Source organism: Ambystoma mexicanum, chromosome 9 (assembly GCF_040938575.1).
Source record: "Ambystoma mexicanum isolate Mex_15411 chromosome 9, UKY_AmexF1_1, whole genome shotgun sequence".
NCBI classification, from domain to species: domain Eukaryota; kingdom Metazoa; phylum Chordata; class Amphibia; order Caudata; family Ambystomatidae; genus Ambystoma; species Ambystoma mexicanum.
Window position 1 is genome coordinate 1522111155 of NC_090931.1, and position 14691 is coordinate 1522125845.

The 14691-nt window shown below is 51.0% G+C and overlaps 1 protein-coding gene across 2 annotated transcripts in view; it reads left to right on the top strand.

Moving 5' to 3' along the window:
* The window catches only part of LOC138489410 (zinc finger protein 34-like), a 109215-nt gene that overhangs the window by 3579 nt on the left and 90945 nt on the right, over window positions 1-14691 (top strand). For both annotated transcript variants that reach the window (XM_069617132.1, XM_069617131.1), the window contains exons 2-3: window positions 12312-12389; window positions 13727-13793. The gene's annotated coding sequence lies outside the window, so the exon portion shown is untranslated. The remainder of the gene's footprint in view (window positions 1-12311; window positions 12390-13726; window positions 13794-14691) is intronic.

The following is a 14691-nucleotide window of genomic DNA, read 5'->3' on the forward strand; positions in this document are numbered from 1 at the left end:
CTCCCTCCCCCCCTCTTCACACTCTATCTTCTGCCCTCTTTCTCTCTTGCCCTCTCTCCTCCCCCCTCTTTATCTTCTGCCCTCTTTCTCTCTTGCCCTCTCTCCTCCCCCCTCTTCACACTCTATCTTCTGCCCTCTTTCTCTCTTGTCCTCCCCCTCTTCACACTCTATCTTCTGCCCTCTTTCTCTCTTGCCCTCTCTCCTCTCCCCCTCTTCACACTCTATCTTCTGCCCTCTTTCTCTCTTGCCCTCTCTCCTCCCCCCTCTTCACACTCTATCTTCTGCCCTCTTTCTCTCTTGCCCTCTCTCCCTCCCCCCTCTTCACACTCTATCTTCTGCCCTCTTTCTCTCTTGCCCTCTCTTCTCCCCCCCTTTGCCACTCTATCTTCTGCCCTCTTTCTCTCTTGCCCTCTCTCCTCCCCCCTCTTCACACTCTATCTTCTGCCCTCTTTCTCTCTTGCCCTCTCTCCTCCCCCCTCTTCACACTCTATCTTCTGCCCTCTTTCTCTCTTGCCCTCTCTCCTCCCCCCTCTTCACACTCTATCTTCTGCCCTCTTTCTCTCTTGTCTCTCCTTCCTCTCCTCCCCCCTCTTTCACACTCTATCTTCTGCCCTCTTTCTCTCTTGCCCTCTCTCCTCCCCCCTCTTCACACTCTATCTTCTGCCCTCTTTCTCTCTTGCCCTCTCTCCTCTCTCCCTCTTTCACACTCTATCTTCTGCCCTCTTTCTCTCTTGCCCTCTCTCCTCCCCCCTCTTCACACTCTATCTTCTGCCCTCTTTCTCTCTTGCCCTCTCTCCTCCCCCCTCTTCACACTCTATCTTCTGCCCTCTTTCTCTCTTGCCCTCTCTCCTCCCCCCTCTTCACACTCTATCTTCTGCCCTCTTTCTCTCTTGCCCTCTCTCCTCCCCCCTCTTCACACTCTATCTTCTGCCCTCTTTCTCTCTTGCCCTCTCTCCTCCCCCCTCTTCACACTCTATCTTCTGCCCTCTTTCTCTCTTGCCCTCTCTCCTCCCCCCTCTTCACACTCTATCTTCTGCCCTCTTTCTCTCTTGCCCTCTCTCCTCCCCCCTCTTCACACTCTATCTTCTGCCCTCTTTCTCTCTTGCCCTCTCTCCTCCCCCCTCTTCACACTCTATCTTCTGCCCTCTTTCTCTCTTGCCCTCTCTCCTCCCCCCTCTTCACACTCTATCTTCTGCCCTCTTTCTCTCTTGCCCTCTCTCCTCCCCCCTTTCACACTCTATCTTCTGCCCTCTTTCTCTCTTGCCCTCTCTCCTCCCCCCTCTTCACACTCTATCTTCTGCCCTCTTTCTCTCTTGCCCTCTCTCCTCCCCCTCTTCACACTCTATCTTCTGCCCTCTTTCTCTCTTGCCCTCTCTCCTCCCCCCTCTTCACACTCTATCTTCTGCCCTCTTTCTCTCTTGCCCTCTCTCCTCCCCCCTCTTCACACTCTATCTTCTGCCCTCTTTCTCTCTTGCCCTCTCTCCTCCCCCCTCTTCACACTCTATCTTCTGCCCTCTTTCTCTCTTGCCCTCTCTCCTCCCCCCTCTTCACACTCTATCTTCTGCCCTCTTTCTCTCTTGCCCTCTCTCTCCCCCCTCTTCACACTCTATCTTCTGCCCTCTTTCTCTCTTGCCCTCTCTCCTCCCCCCTCTTCACACTCTATCTTCTGCCCTCTTTCTCTCTTGCCCTCTCTCCTCCCCCCTCTTCACACTCTATCTTCTGCCCTCTTTCTCTCTTGCCCTCTCTCCCCCCCTTTGACACTCTATCTTCTGCCCTCTTTCTCTCTTGCCCTCTCTCCTCCCCCCTCTTCACACTCTATCTTCTGCCCTCTTTCTCTCTTGCCCTCTCTCCTCCCCCCTCTTCACACTCTATCTTCTGCCCTCTTTCTCTCTTGCCCTCTCTCCTCCCCCCTCTTCACACTCTATCTTCTGCCCTCTTTCTCTCTTGCCCTCTCTCCTCCCCCCTCTTCACACTCTATCTTCTGCCCTCTTTCTCTCTTGCCCTCTCTCCTCCCCCCTCTTTCACACTCTATCTTCTGCCCTCTTTCTCTCTTGCCCTCTCTCCTCCCCCCTCTTCACACTCTATCTTCTGCCCTCTTTCTCTCTTGCCCTCTCTCCTCCCCCCTCTTCACACTCTATCTTCTGCCCTCTTTCTCTCTTGCCCTCTCTCCTCCCCCCTCTTCACACTCTATCTTCTGCCCTCTTTCTCTCTTGCCCTCTCTCCTCCCCCCTCTTCACACTCTATCTTCTGCCCTCTTTCTCTCTTGCCCTCTCTCCTCCCCCCTCTTCACACTCTATCTTCTGCCCTCTTTCTCTCTTGCCCTCTCTCCTCCCCCCTCTTCACACTCTATCTTCTGCCCTCTTTCTCTCTTGCCCTCTCTCCTCCCCCCTCTTCACACTCTATCTTCTGCCCTCTTTCTCTCTTGCCCTCTCTCCTCCCCCCTCTTCACACTCTATCTTCTGCCCTCTTTCTCTCTTGCCCTCTCTCCTCCCCCCTCTTCACACTCTATCTTCTGCCCTCTTTCTCTCTTGCCCTCTCTCCTCCCCCCTCTTCACACTCTATCTTCTGCCCTCTTTCTCTCTTGCCCTCTCTCCTCCCCCCTCTTCACACTCTATCTTCTGCCCTCTTTCTCTCTTGCCCTCTCTCCTCCCCCCTCTTCACACTCTATCTTCTGCCCTCTTTCTCTCTTGCCCTCTCTCCTCCCCCCTCTTCACACTCTATCTTCTGCCCCTCTTTCTCTCTTGCCCTCTCTCCTCCCCCCTCTTCACACTCTATCTTCTGCCCTCTTTCTCTCTTGCCCTCTCTCCTCCCCCCTCTTCACACTCTATCTTCTGCCCTCTTTCTCTCTTGCCCTCTCTCCTCCCCCCTCTTCACACTCTATCTTCTGCCCTCTTTCTCTCTTGCCCTCTCTCCTCCCCCTCTTCACACTCTATCTTCTGCCCTCTTTCTCTCTTGCCCTCTCTCCTCCCCCCTCTTCACACTCTATCTTCTGCCCTCTTTCTCTCTTGCCCTCTCTCTCCCCCCTTTGCCACTCTATCTTCTGCCCTCTTTCTCTCTTGCCCTCTCTCCTCCCCCCTCTTCACACTCTATCTTCTGCCCTCTTTCTCTCTTGCCCTCTCTCCTCCCCCCTCTTCACACTCTATCTTCTGCCCTCTTTCTCTCTTGCCCTCTCTCCTCCCCCCTCTTCACACTCTATCTTCTGCCCTCTTTCTCTCTTGCCCTCTCTCCTCCCCCCTCTTCACACTCTATCTTCTGCCCTCTTTCTCTCTTGCCCTCTCTCCTCCCCCCTCTTCACACTCTATCTTCTGCCCTCTTTCTCTCTTGCCCTCTCTCCTCCCCCTCTTCACACTCTATCTTCTGCCCTCTTTCTCTCTTGCCCTCTCTCCTCCCCCTCTTCACACTCTATCTTCTGCCCTCTTTCTCTCTTGCCCTCTCTCCTCCCCCCTCTTCACACTCTATCTTCTGCCCTCTTTCTCTCTTGCCCTCTCTCCTCCCCCTCTTCACACTCTATCTTCTGCCCTCTTTCTCTCTTGCCCTCTCTCCTCCCCCCTCTTCACACTCTATCTTCTGCCCTCTTTCTCTCTTGCCCTCTCTCCTCCCCCTCTTCACACTCTATCTTCTGCCCTCTTTCTCTCTTGCCCTCTCTCCTCCCCCCTCTTCACACTCTATCTTCTGCCCTCTTTCTCTCTTGCCCTCTCTCTCCCCCCTCTTCACACTCTATCTTCTGCCCTCTTTCTCTCTTGCCCTCTCTCCTCCCCCCTCTTCACACTCTATCTTCTGCCCTCTTTCTCTCTTGCCCTCTCTCCTCCCCCCTCTTCACACTCTATCTTCTGCCCTCTTTCTCTCTTGCCCTCTCTCCTCCCCCCTCTTCACACTCTATCTTCTGCCCTCTTTCTCTCTTGCCCTCTCTCCTCCCCCCTCTTCACACTCTATCTTCTGCCCTCTTTCTCTCTTGCCCTCTCTCCTCCCCCCTCTTCACACTCTATCTTCTGCCCTCTTTCTCTCTTGCCCTCTCTCCTCCCCCTCTTCACACTCTATCTTCTGCCCTCTTTCTCTCTTGCCCTCTCTCCTCCCCCCTCTTCACACTCTATCTTCTGCCCTCTTTCTCTCTTGCCCTCTCTCCTCCCCCCTCTTCACACTCTATCTTCTGCCCTCTTTCTCTCTTGCCCTCTCTCCTCCCCCCTCTTCACACTCTATCTTCTGCCCTCTTTCTCTCTTGCCCTCTCTCCTCCCCCCTCTTCACACTCTATCTTCTGCCCTCTTTCTCTCTTGCCCTCTCTCCTCCCCCTCTTCACACTCTATCTTCTGCCCTCTTTCTCTCTTGCCCTCTCTCCCCCCTCTTCACACTCTATCTTCTGCCCTCTTTCTCTCTTGCCCTCTCTCCTCCCCCCTCTTCACACTCTATCTTCTGCCCTCTTTCTCTCTTGCCCTCTCTCCTCCCCCCTCTTCACACTCTATCTTCTGCCCTCTTTCTCTCTTGCCCTCTCTCCTCCCCCCTCTTCACACTCTATCTTCTGCCCTCTTTCTCTCTTGCCCTCTCTCCTCCCCCCTCTTCACACTCTATCTTCTGCCCTCTTTCTCTCTTGCCCTCTCTCCCCCCTTTGCCACTCTATCTTCTGCCCTCTTTCTCTCTTGCCCTCTCTCCTCCCCCCTCTTCACACTCTATCTTCTGCCCTCTTTCTCTCTTGCCCTCTCTCCTCCCCCCTCTTCACACTCTATCTTCTGCCCTCTTTCTCTCTTGCCCTCTCTCCTCCCCCCTCTTCACACTCTATCTTCTGCCCTCTTTCTCTCTTGCCCTCTCTCCTCCCCCCTCTTCACACTCTATCTTCTGCCCTCTTTCTCTCTTGCCCTCTCTCCTCCCCCCTCTTCACACTCTATCTTCTGCCCTCTTTCTCTCTTGCCCTCTCTCCTCCCCCTCTTCACACTCTATCTTCTGCCCTCTTTCTCTCTTGCCCTCTCTCCCCCCCTTTGCCACTCTATCTTCTGCCCTCTTTCTCTCTTGCCCTCTCTCCTCCCCCCTCTTCACACTCTATCTTCTGCCCTCTTTCTCTCTTGCCCTCTCTCCTCCCCCCTCTTCACACTCTATCTTCTGCCCTCTTTCTCTCTTGCCCTCTCTCCTCCCCCCTCTTCACACTCTATCTTCTGCCCTCTTTCTCTCTTGCCCTCTCTCCTCCCCCTCTTCACACTCTATCTTCTGCCCTCTTTCTCTCTTGCCCTCTCTCCTCCCCCCTCTTCACACTCTATCTTCTGCCCTCTTTCTCTCTTGCCCTCTCTCCTCCCCCCTCTTCACACTCTATCTTCTGCCCTCTTTCTCTCTTGCCCTCTCTCCTCCCCCCTCTTCACACTCTATCTTCTGCCCTCTTTCTCTCTTGCCCTCTCTCCTCTCCCCCTCTTCACACTCTATCTTCTCCCTCTTTCTCTCTTGCCCTCTCTCCTCCCCCCTCTTCACACTCTATCTTCTGCCCTCTTTCTCTCTTGCCCTCTCTCCTCCCCCCTCTTCACACTCTATCTTCTGCCCTCTTTCTCTCTTGCCCTCTCTCCTCCCCCCTCTTCACACTCTATCTTCTGCCCTCTTTCTCTCTTGCCCTCTCTCCCCCCCCTTTGCCACTCTATCTTCTGCCCTCTTTCTCTCTTGCCCTCTCTCCCCCCTCTTCACACTCTATCTTCTGCCCTCTTTCTCTCTTGCCCTCTCTCCTCCCCCTCTTCACACTCTATCTTCTGCCCTCTTTCTCTCTTGCCCTCTCTCCTCCCCCCTCTTCACACCCTATCTTCTGCCCTCTTTCTCTCTTGCCCTCTCTCCCCCCCTTTGCCACTCTATCTTCTGCCCTCTTTCTCTCTTGCCCTCTCTCCTCCCCCCTCTTCACACTCTATCTTCTGCCCTCTTTCTCTCTTGCCCTCTCTCCCCCCCTTTGCCACTCTATCTTCTGCCCTCTTTCTCTCTTGCCCTCTCTCCTCCCCCCTCTTCACACTCTATCTTCTGCCCTCTTTCTCTCTTGCCCTCTCTCCTCCCCCCTCTTCACACTCTATCTTCTGCCCTCTTTCTCTCTTGCCCTCTCTCCTCTCCCCTCTTCACACTCTATCTTCTGCCCTCTTTCTCTCTTGCCCTCTCTCCCCCCCCTTTGCCACTCTATCTTCTGCCCTCTTTCTCTCTTGCCCTCTCTCCTCCCCCCTCTTCACACTCTATCTTCTGCCCTCTTTCTCTCTTGCCCTCTCTCCTCCCCCTCTTCACACTCTATCTTCTGCCCTCTTTCTCTCTTGCCCTCTCTCCTCCCCCCTCTTCACACTCTATCTTCTGCCCTCTTTCTCTCTTGCCCTCTCTCCTCCCCCCTCTTCACACTCTATCTTCTGCCCTCTTTCTCTCTTGCCCTCTCTCCTCCCCCCTCTTCACACTCTATCTTCTGCCCTCTTTCTCTCTTGCCCTCTCTCCTCCCCCCCTCTTCACACTCTATCTTCTGCCCTCTTTCTCTCTTGCCCTCTCTCCTCCCCCCTCTTCACACTCTATCTTCTGCCCCCTTTCTCTCTTGCCCTCTCTCCTCCCCCCTCTTCACACTCTATCTTCTGCCCTCTTTCTCTCTTGCCCTCTCTCCCCCCCTTTGCCACTCTATCTTCTGCCCTCTTTCTCTCTTGCCCTCTCTCCCTCCCCCCTCTTCACACTCTATCTTCTGCCCTCTTTCTCTCTTGCCCTCTCTCCTCCCCCCTCTTCACACTCTTATCTTCTGCCCTCATTCTCTCTTGCCCTCTCTCCTCCCCCCTCTTCACACTCTATCTTCAGCCCTCTTTCTCTCTTGCCCTCTCTCCTCCCCCCTCTTCACACTCTATCTTCTGCCCTCTTTCTCTCTTGCCCTCTCTCCTCCCCCCTCTTCACACTCTATCTTCTGCCCTCTTTCTCTCTTGCCCTCTCTCCTCCCCCCTCTTCACACTCTATCTTCTGCCCTCGTTCTCTCTTGCCCTCTCTCCTCCCCCCTCTTCACACTCTATCTTCTGCCCTCTTTCTCTCTTGCCCTCTCTCCCCCCCTTTGCCACTCTATCTTCTGCCCTCTTTCTCTCTTGCCCTCTCTCCTCCCCCCTCTTCACACTCTATCTTCTGCCCTCTTTCTCTCTGGCCCTCTCTCCCCCCCTTTGCCACTCTATCTTCTGCCCTCTTTCTCTCTTGCCCTCTCTCCTCCCCCCTCTTCACACTCTATCTTCTGCCCTCTTTCTCTCTTGCCCTCTCTCCTCCCCCCTCTTCACACTCTATCTTCTGCCCTCTTTCTCTCTTGCCCTCTCTCCTCCCCCCTCTTCACACTCTATCTTCTGCCCTCTTTCTCTCTTGCCCTCTCTCCCCCCCTTTGCCACTCTTTCTTCTGCCCTCTTTCTCTCTTGCCCTCTCTCCTCCCCCCTCTTCACACTCTATCTTCTGTCCCTCTTTCTCTCTTGCCTTCTCTCCTCCCCCCTCTTCACACTCTATCTTCTGCCCTCTTTCTCTCTTGCCCTCTCTCCTCCCCCCTCTTCACACTCTATCTTCTGCCCTCTTGCCCTCTCTCCTCCCCCTCTTCACACTCTATCTTCTGCCCTCTTTCTCTCTTGCCCTCTCTCCTCCCCCCTCTTCACACTCTATCTTCTGCCCTCTTTCTCTCTTGCCCTCTCTCCTCCCCCCTCTTCACACTCTATCTTCTGCCCTCTTTCTCTCTTGCCCTCTCTCCTCCCCCCTCTTCACACTCTATCTTCTGCCCTCTTTCTCTCTTGCCCTCTCTCCTCTCCCCTCTTCACACTCTATCTTCTGCCCTCTTTCTCTCTTGCCCTCTCTCCTCCCCCCTCTTCACACTCTATCTTCTGCCCTCTTTCTCTCTTGCCCTCTCTCCTCCCCCCTCTTCACACTCTATCTTCTGCCCTCTTTCTCTCTTGCCCTCTCTCCTCCCCCCTCTTCACACTCTATCTTCTGCCCTCTTTCTCTCTTGCCCCTCTCTCCCCCCCTTTGCCACTCTATCTTCTGCCCTCTTTCTCTCTTGCCCTCTCTCCTCCCCCCTCTTCACACTCTATCTTCTGCCCTCTTTCTCTCTTGCCCTCTCTCCTCCCCCCTCTTCACACTCTATCTTCTGCCCTCTTTCTCTCTTGCCCTCTCTCCTCCCCCCTCTTCACACTCTATCTTCTGCCCTCTTTCTCTCTTGCCCTCTCTCCTCCCCCCTCTTCACACTCTATCTTCTGCCCTCTTTCTCTCTTGCCCTCTCTCCTCCCCCCTCTTCACACTCTATCTTCTGCCCTCTTTCTCTCTTGCCCTCTCTCCCCCCCTTTGCCACTCTATCTTCTGCCCTCTTTCTCTCTTGCCCTCTCTCCTCCCCCCTCTTCACACTCTATCTTCTGCCCTCTTTCTCTCTTGCCCTCTCTCCTCCCCCCTCTTCACACTATCTTCTGCCCTCTTTCTCTCTTGCCCTCTCTCCTCCCCCCTCTTCACACTCTATCATCTGCCCTCTTTCTCTCTTGCCCTCTCTCCTCCCCCCTCTTCACACTCTATCCTCTGCCCTCTTTCTCTCTTGCCCTCTCTCCCCCCCCTTTGCCACTCTATCTTCTGCCCTCTTTCTCTCTTGCCCTCTCTCCTCCCCCCTCTTCACACTCTATCTTCTGCCCTCTTTCTCTCTTGCCCTCTCTCCTCCCCCCTCTTCACACTCTATCTTCTGCCCTCTTTCTCTCTTGCCCTCTCTCCTCCCCCCTCTTCACACTCTATCTTCTGCCCTCTTTCTCTCTTGCCCTCTCTCCCCCCCTTTGCCACTCTATCTTCTGCCCTCTTTCTCTCTTGCCCTCTCTCCTCCCCCCTCTTCACACTCTATCTTCTGCCCTCTTTCTCTCTTGCCCTCTCTCCTCCCCCCTCTTCACACTCTATCTTCTGCCCTCTTTCTCTCTTGCCCTCTCTCCTCCCCCCTCTTCACACTCTATCTTCTGCCCTCTTTCTCTCTTGCCCTCTCTCCTCCCCCCTCTTCACACTCTATCTTCTGCCCTCTTTCTCTCTTGCCCTCTCTCCTCCCCCCTCTTCACACTCTATCTTCTGCCCTCTTTCTCTCTTGCCCTCTCTCCTCTCCCCTCTTCACACTCTATCTTCTGCCCTCTTTCTCTCTTGCCCTCTCTCCTCCCCCCTCTTCACACTCTATCTTCTGCCCTCTTTCTCTCTTGCCCTCTCTCCTCCCCCCTCTTCACACTCTATCTTCTGCCCTCTTTCTCTCTTGCCCTCTCTCCTCCCCCCTCTTCACACTCTATCTTCTGCTCTCTTTCCCTCTTGCCCTCTCTCCCCCCCTTTGCCACTCTATCTTCTGCCCTCTTTCTCTCTTGCCCTCTCTCCTCCCCCCTCTTCACACTCTATCTTCTGCCCTCTTTCTCTCTTGCCCTCTCTCCTCCCCCCTCTTCACACTCTATCTTCTGCCCTCTTTCTCTCTTGCCCTCTCTCCTCCCCCCTCTTCACACTCTATCTTCTGCCCTCTTTCTCTCTTGCCCTCTCTCCTCCCCCCTCTTCACACTCTATCTTCTGCCCTCTTTCTCTCTTGCCCTCTCTCCTCCCCCCTCTTCACACTCTATCTTCTGCCCTCTTTCTCTCTTGCCCTCTCTCCTCCCCCCCTCTTCACACTCTATCTTCTGCCTTCTTTCTCTCTTGCCCTCTCTCCTCCCCCCTCTTCACACTCTATCTTCTGCCCTCTTTCTCTCTTGCCCTCTCTCCTCCCCCCTCTTCACACTCTATTTTCTGCCCTCTTTCTCTCTTGCCCTCTCTCCTCCCCCCTCTTCACACTCTATCTTCTGCCCTCTTTCTCTCTTGCCCTCTCTCCTCCCCCCTCTTCACACTCTATCTTCTGCCCTCTTTCTCTCTTGCCCTCTCTACTCCCCCCCTCTTCACACTCTATCTTCTGCCCTCTTTCTCTCTTGCCCTCTCTCCCCCCCTTTGCCACTCTATCTTCTGCCCTCTTTCTCTCTTGCCCTCTCTCCCCCCCTTTGCCACTCTATCTTCTGCCCTCTTTCTCTCTTGCCCTCTCTCCTCCCCCCTCTTCACACTCTATCTTCTGCCCTCTTTCTCTCTTGCCCTCTCTCCTCCCCCCTCTTCACACTCTATCTTCTGCCCTCATTCTCTCTTGCCCTCTCTCCCCCCCTTTGCCACTCTATCTTCTGCCCTCTTTCAGTGTAATTCTGCCAGTGGTACTTCCGCCGAAATCCTCATGGAGTCCATTAGACTCCAAAAGATGGGGACTTATAGCGCATGCCACCATTTGTAATCTCGCAGTCAATCTGCGGGACCAAGTGGTGGTAGCAGTAATTCATTGTGGTGGTATTTCAGCAGATCTATCACCAAAGTACTGCCAAACATTTAATGAGGCCCTATGTCTCTTTGTGAATTTCTTGTAATGTTATAATTGCAGACATCACCTTAAAGTGAAGTGCAATTAGGGTGCTTTGTATCCTTATAACTGCTTTTTGTTCACATTTACAATGTGCCTAGGATGAGCAGGAGGCCGTGGATATTTTTCTACCATGTTTTATACTTATTACTTTTGCATTTACCGCAATTGGCTACTAACGGACGTGCCAAGAGTTTATTGCTTGTCCATTGGCCATATTGTTGTTTGGCCTTCTTTCTTTCTTTCTTTCTTTCTTTCTTTCTTTCTTTCTTTCTTTCTTTCTTTCTTTCTTTCTTTCTTTCTTTCTTTCTTTCTTTCTTTCTTTCTTTCTTTCTTTCTTTCTTCCTTCCTTCCTTCCTTTCTTTCTTTCTTTCTTTCTTTCTTTCTTTCTTTCTTTCTTTCTTTCTTTCTTTCTTTCTTTCTTTCTTTCTCCCGAATGGGTAATTACCGGGTCCGGCAAGGCCGTAATGACCCAGTAATTGCCCATTCGCAGGCGTCGGAAAAAATTGCAAGTTTGGTTACCGCCAAACCTTCAATGAGGCCCACTGAATAATAGTAAAGCAATTTAGACTCGCAAATACAAAAAAACTGTTGTGGAGTCGAACAAATCAATGCTAAATAAAAACGGCAGTATAGACCTTTATTTTTCCTATTTCAGCGCTTTGCTATGTGTCCAAAAGTATCGTGCAAGGTCACTGCATACTAATCCCCACTCACATTACATTTGTTGAAGTTTTCGTGTAAACAATATTGTTGTGTAAAACATTTTGTGATTCAATTGTTGTAAATGTGTATGTTTTGTCCAGCTGACTTCAGCAGCTTTATAATATTATTTTTTGTACGCTGAGTAACCAATTTCTAAATAAATAAGTGACATTAGATAATTTGGTATTCCTTATCTCCTTAGCTGTGTGCGTAAGTAGCGGCAAACAGCAGCATTTTTAAACGGTGAAAACCCATTAGTGTGTTAAAAAACCAAGGGAGGGGTAACCATTCTCCCACAGATAGATAGATATATTGAATTTCCTCCATGTTAGTACTTACCTGTGTTTCACTGGCTATTGTAGTATATGCCTTCTTTCCTCACCAAATGGTGTACGTATACATCTATTTTAAAGTAAGTGTGTGACAATATTTGCCTGGAGGTTTTACTTGCTTAGTGTGTATTTTAAACGGCTAATAATCATTCATATTTTTGTACTTACCTGTCTAACTTGAATTACTGGTGGTCTTCTGTGTGGACTTATTGTAGCCCTAGATCACTCCCACAGCCCTCCTGAGGCTTTGCCTTGACACTCTGCTACCTTACCTTGATTGGTTTTGGCTAGTCCCCATTGACTCTCTCTCCATCATAATATAGTGGCCTCCCAAAATCCACCCCCAGAGTTAATTTGGGAAATCCATCTTAGCAATGTGTGGTACAGTAAAACAAAACAGGAATTTCACAAAGGGGATAGGGTTCCCACTGCACTGGTATCCATAGGTGCTAACCAGTACCCTCAAAAGAGTCAAGTGAAGCAAGCAAAGTAAAGAAAAAGGGCTTTACTTACCTCCAAAGGTCAGGACGTGGTTAAAGCATTAGCAAATAGCTGGGGGTTCCATTGATGTCATAGGAGGGAAAGCTGCAACAAAAAGACTTTCCTAACAGCAAATTATGGATGGCCTAGGCCTGTTGTCCCGCCATATAACTCTTCAGAATCCCAGAGCTGCAGCTTTTTCAGACATACCTAAAGAGAGAGTGCCTGAGAGACTCTCACAAACGTTGGTCAGGTAAGAATGGCTGTGGAATCACAGAACAGTGTGTGGGTTCAATACTCTGAAAGCTGGGCACGTTACGGATCAAGGTTGACCATTAGGGGCTGACTGAAGGAACTATGGAGAAGGGTGTTACGCACTTGGAGTTGTTTAGGTCAAAATGACAGATGATGATTGAATGGGGCTTATTTGATTCCTCCACAGAAGCCAAATGCACTGGAACTCTTCATTGCAGATCCAGCAACTCAGACTCCGATATCTCTACAGTGGCAGAACCCACAGGTACTGTTGGCAGGACATTTTCTGTGTTTGAGGGCTAGAAGCTTTGGGAATGCTGTTTGTGCGTCTGAGGAGCATGTGAATTTCTCTGGAGCTCATTTTGCTCTGGGCATAACGACTTTCATTCATGCTGAGTCACATTTGTATTCATTTCATTATAACTTGCGTTTTCGTTGCCGTCCTTCCTCGCCACCATACAAATGCTGCAGCATTTTTGCCGGCATGCAGTTTCATGCCGATGCAAATGCTAGGGATTCCTATGGCGCCCGCCGGTTTTATGCGCCAGCATAAAGCTGGCTGACTCCATAGGGATCCATTGTAAACGCTGCATGCCACGAGTACATGGCAAGCAGTGTTTACTTCATTTGCACGGCGGAGTGCAAAAGTGCAGGTGCAAAAGGACAGCGTAGATGCTTGTACAGTGCCTTTTTCCCTGCACATTTGCACTCTGCTGTGCAAATGACGTAAATGTGGCAGCGGGGAGCAGTGCTAACGTAGCTGCTCCCCGCCGTCAAATAATTTGCTCCATTAAAATGAGTTCCTCTGTGTTTGAGTTTGAGGTGCTGGAGATCTCTGGGTGAGAGTGTAAGGCACTTGAGAAGTTATTTTACGAAAGCAGGTGACGACCGTTGTTAGCTCTTACGTGCTATTTAGTCCCCTGCATGCAATTTTAAACAATTACAAAGTGTAGTGTAAAATTGAAGAGTAAAACCAGGCGAAATTTCCTATATGCTTCAGTTTTATAAAAAAAAGTGAACACTGCCTGCAAATGATGCTTTGCCAGCAGTGTTTTTTAATGGATTCCAGTGGAATTTGCCTGTTCATTAGCAGCTCCTAATCTGGGACTGATTGCATTGGAATCTGTTCAATTTACTCATGCAGGCACACAACGAAGTCCTGACATAAGACAGATGAGGAGCAAAGCATAGCTGAGATGTTACCTCTGCTCCATGCCCCTCCTCCACCATTGCCTGATAACGAAAATGGGCTGCAGCATTAAATGGAGACGTACAAGCAATACATCTTATGCGCCACCATTTAATACTCCGCCCATGCGAAATGAGCACCTTTCTTCTCTTGTGCTGTAACGAGATGATGTTTTTCCGTGTGAGGCAAGATGCACGGGCCATAGGTGTGTTTGGATGAGAGTCCTTTATGTGTGCAAGTGAGAAACCCAGACCGTGTGTTTGCAAGCGTGAGTAGTTTTTCGAGCCCTGCGTGGGAACGTGGGGTGGCTGTGTCTGTGAGACTTGCGCCGGATGTGTGGCCCTTCTTTGTGACGTGTGAATAAGGGGCCCAGACACTGCACTACAGGTTCTCTGGTCTTGTTTGTTTCACAGGTCTCGCCTATGCCCAGGGCACCGAGCTGCACAGCCTGTCTGCCACCCTCCTGCTACTCCTGAACAGGTAAGAAGTGCAGACTGACAGTTAGCCCTGGCTATGGCATATCCTGTACCCCATGCCAGCCTTAGTGATAACCAGCTACAGCCCTGATGTGGCCATATTTATATCACTTCCGGGGATTTATGCCATTGAGTGCATTTTTGGTGATTTATTCCTGTATCTGCTTTCAGGAATGCAGCTGAGTCAGACAAAGTAATGTGGCATGGGATTGATTACAGCAGAATAAGCAGAGGGTCACTTGCAGATTAATAAAGGTGATTTAATGACCACATGTCAGTCATTTCCCAGTAAATAGTAATGCATTTTGGGTCCCCTGCATACAATTATACACATTTGACACATTCACGATGCAGAGTGGAGAAGGCAACAGTAAAAGCAAGGCCATGTTGCTTTTACCCACAGTTTTCCTCTCGGTCTCATGAAAAAGTGAACGCTGCCTCAAATACACTTTCCAGGCAGCGTTTAAAAAGGGACTTCTATGGAATCCACCTAGTTTTGACCAGGTGCAACACGAAGCGTGTTCTATAGAATGAAGATTACCCCTGCTAAATAGCGCAGGTATTACCCTGTGCGCAATATACAATGTTCTACAAATATCTAATGTTCTACAAATATCTACTAATGAGTGGTGTCTCTGGGGGATTACAAGGACGCTTGCGCTCCTATACTACTGAGCATTAGTATCTAAGTTCTAACATTTATCATTTATGCTCTTCAGATCACCTAAACTACGCAGCTAGGTATAAAAGGTACTTATCTGCTTGGAGAGCAGGAAAGAAGAGGGAGGACACAGGAAGTGAATGGACTAAAGTCATAGGGACGGACCATGAGGACTACAACAAACCCGGGGCAGAAGGGAAATGTAGTTTTTTGTAAAAAAAAAAAAAATTCTCTATTTAAA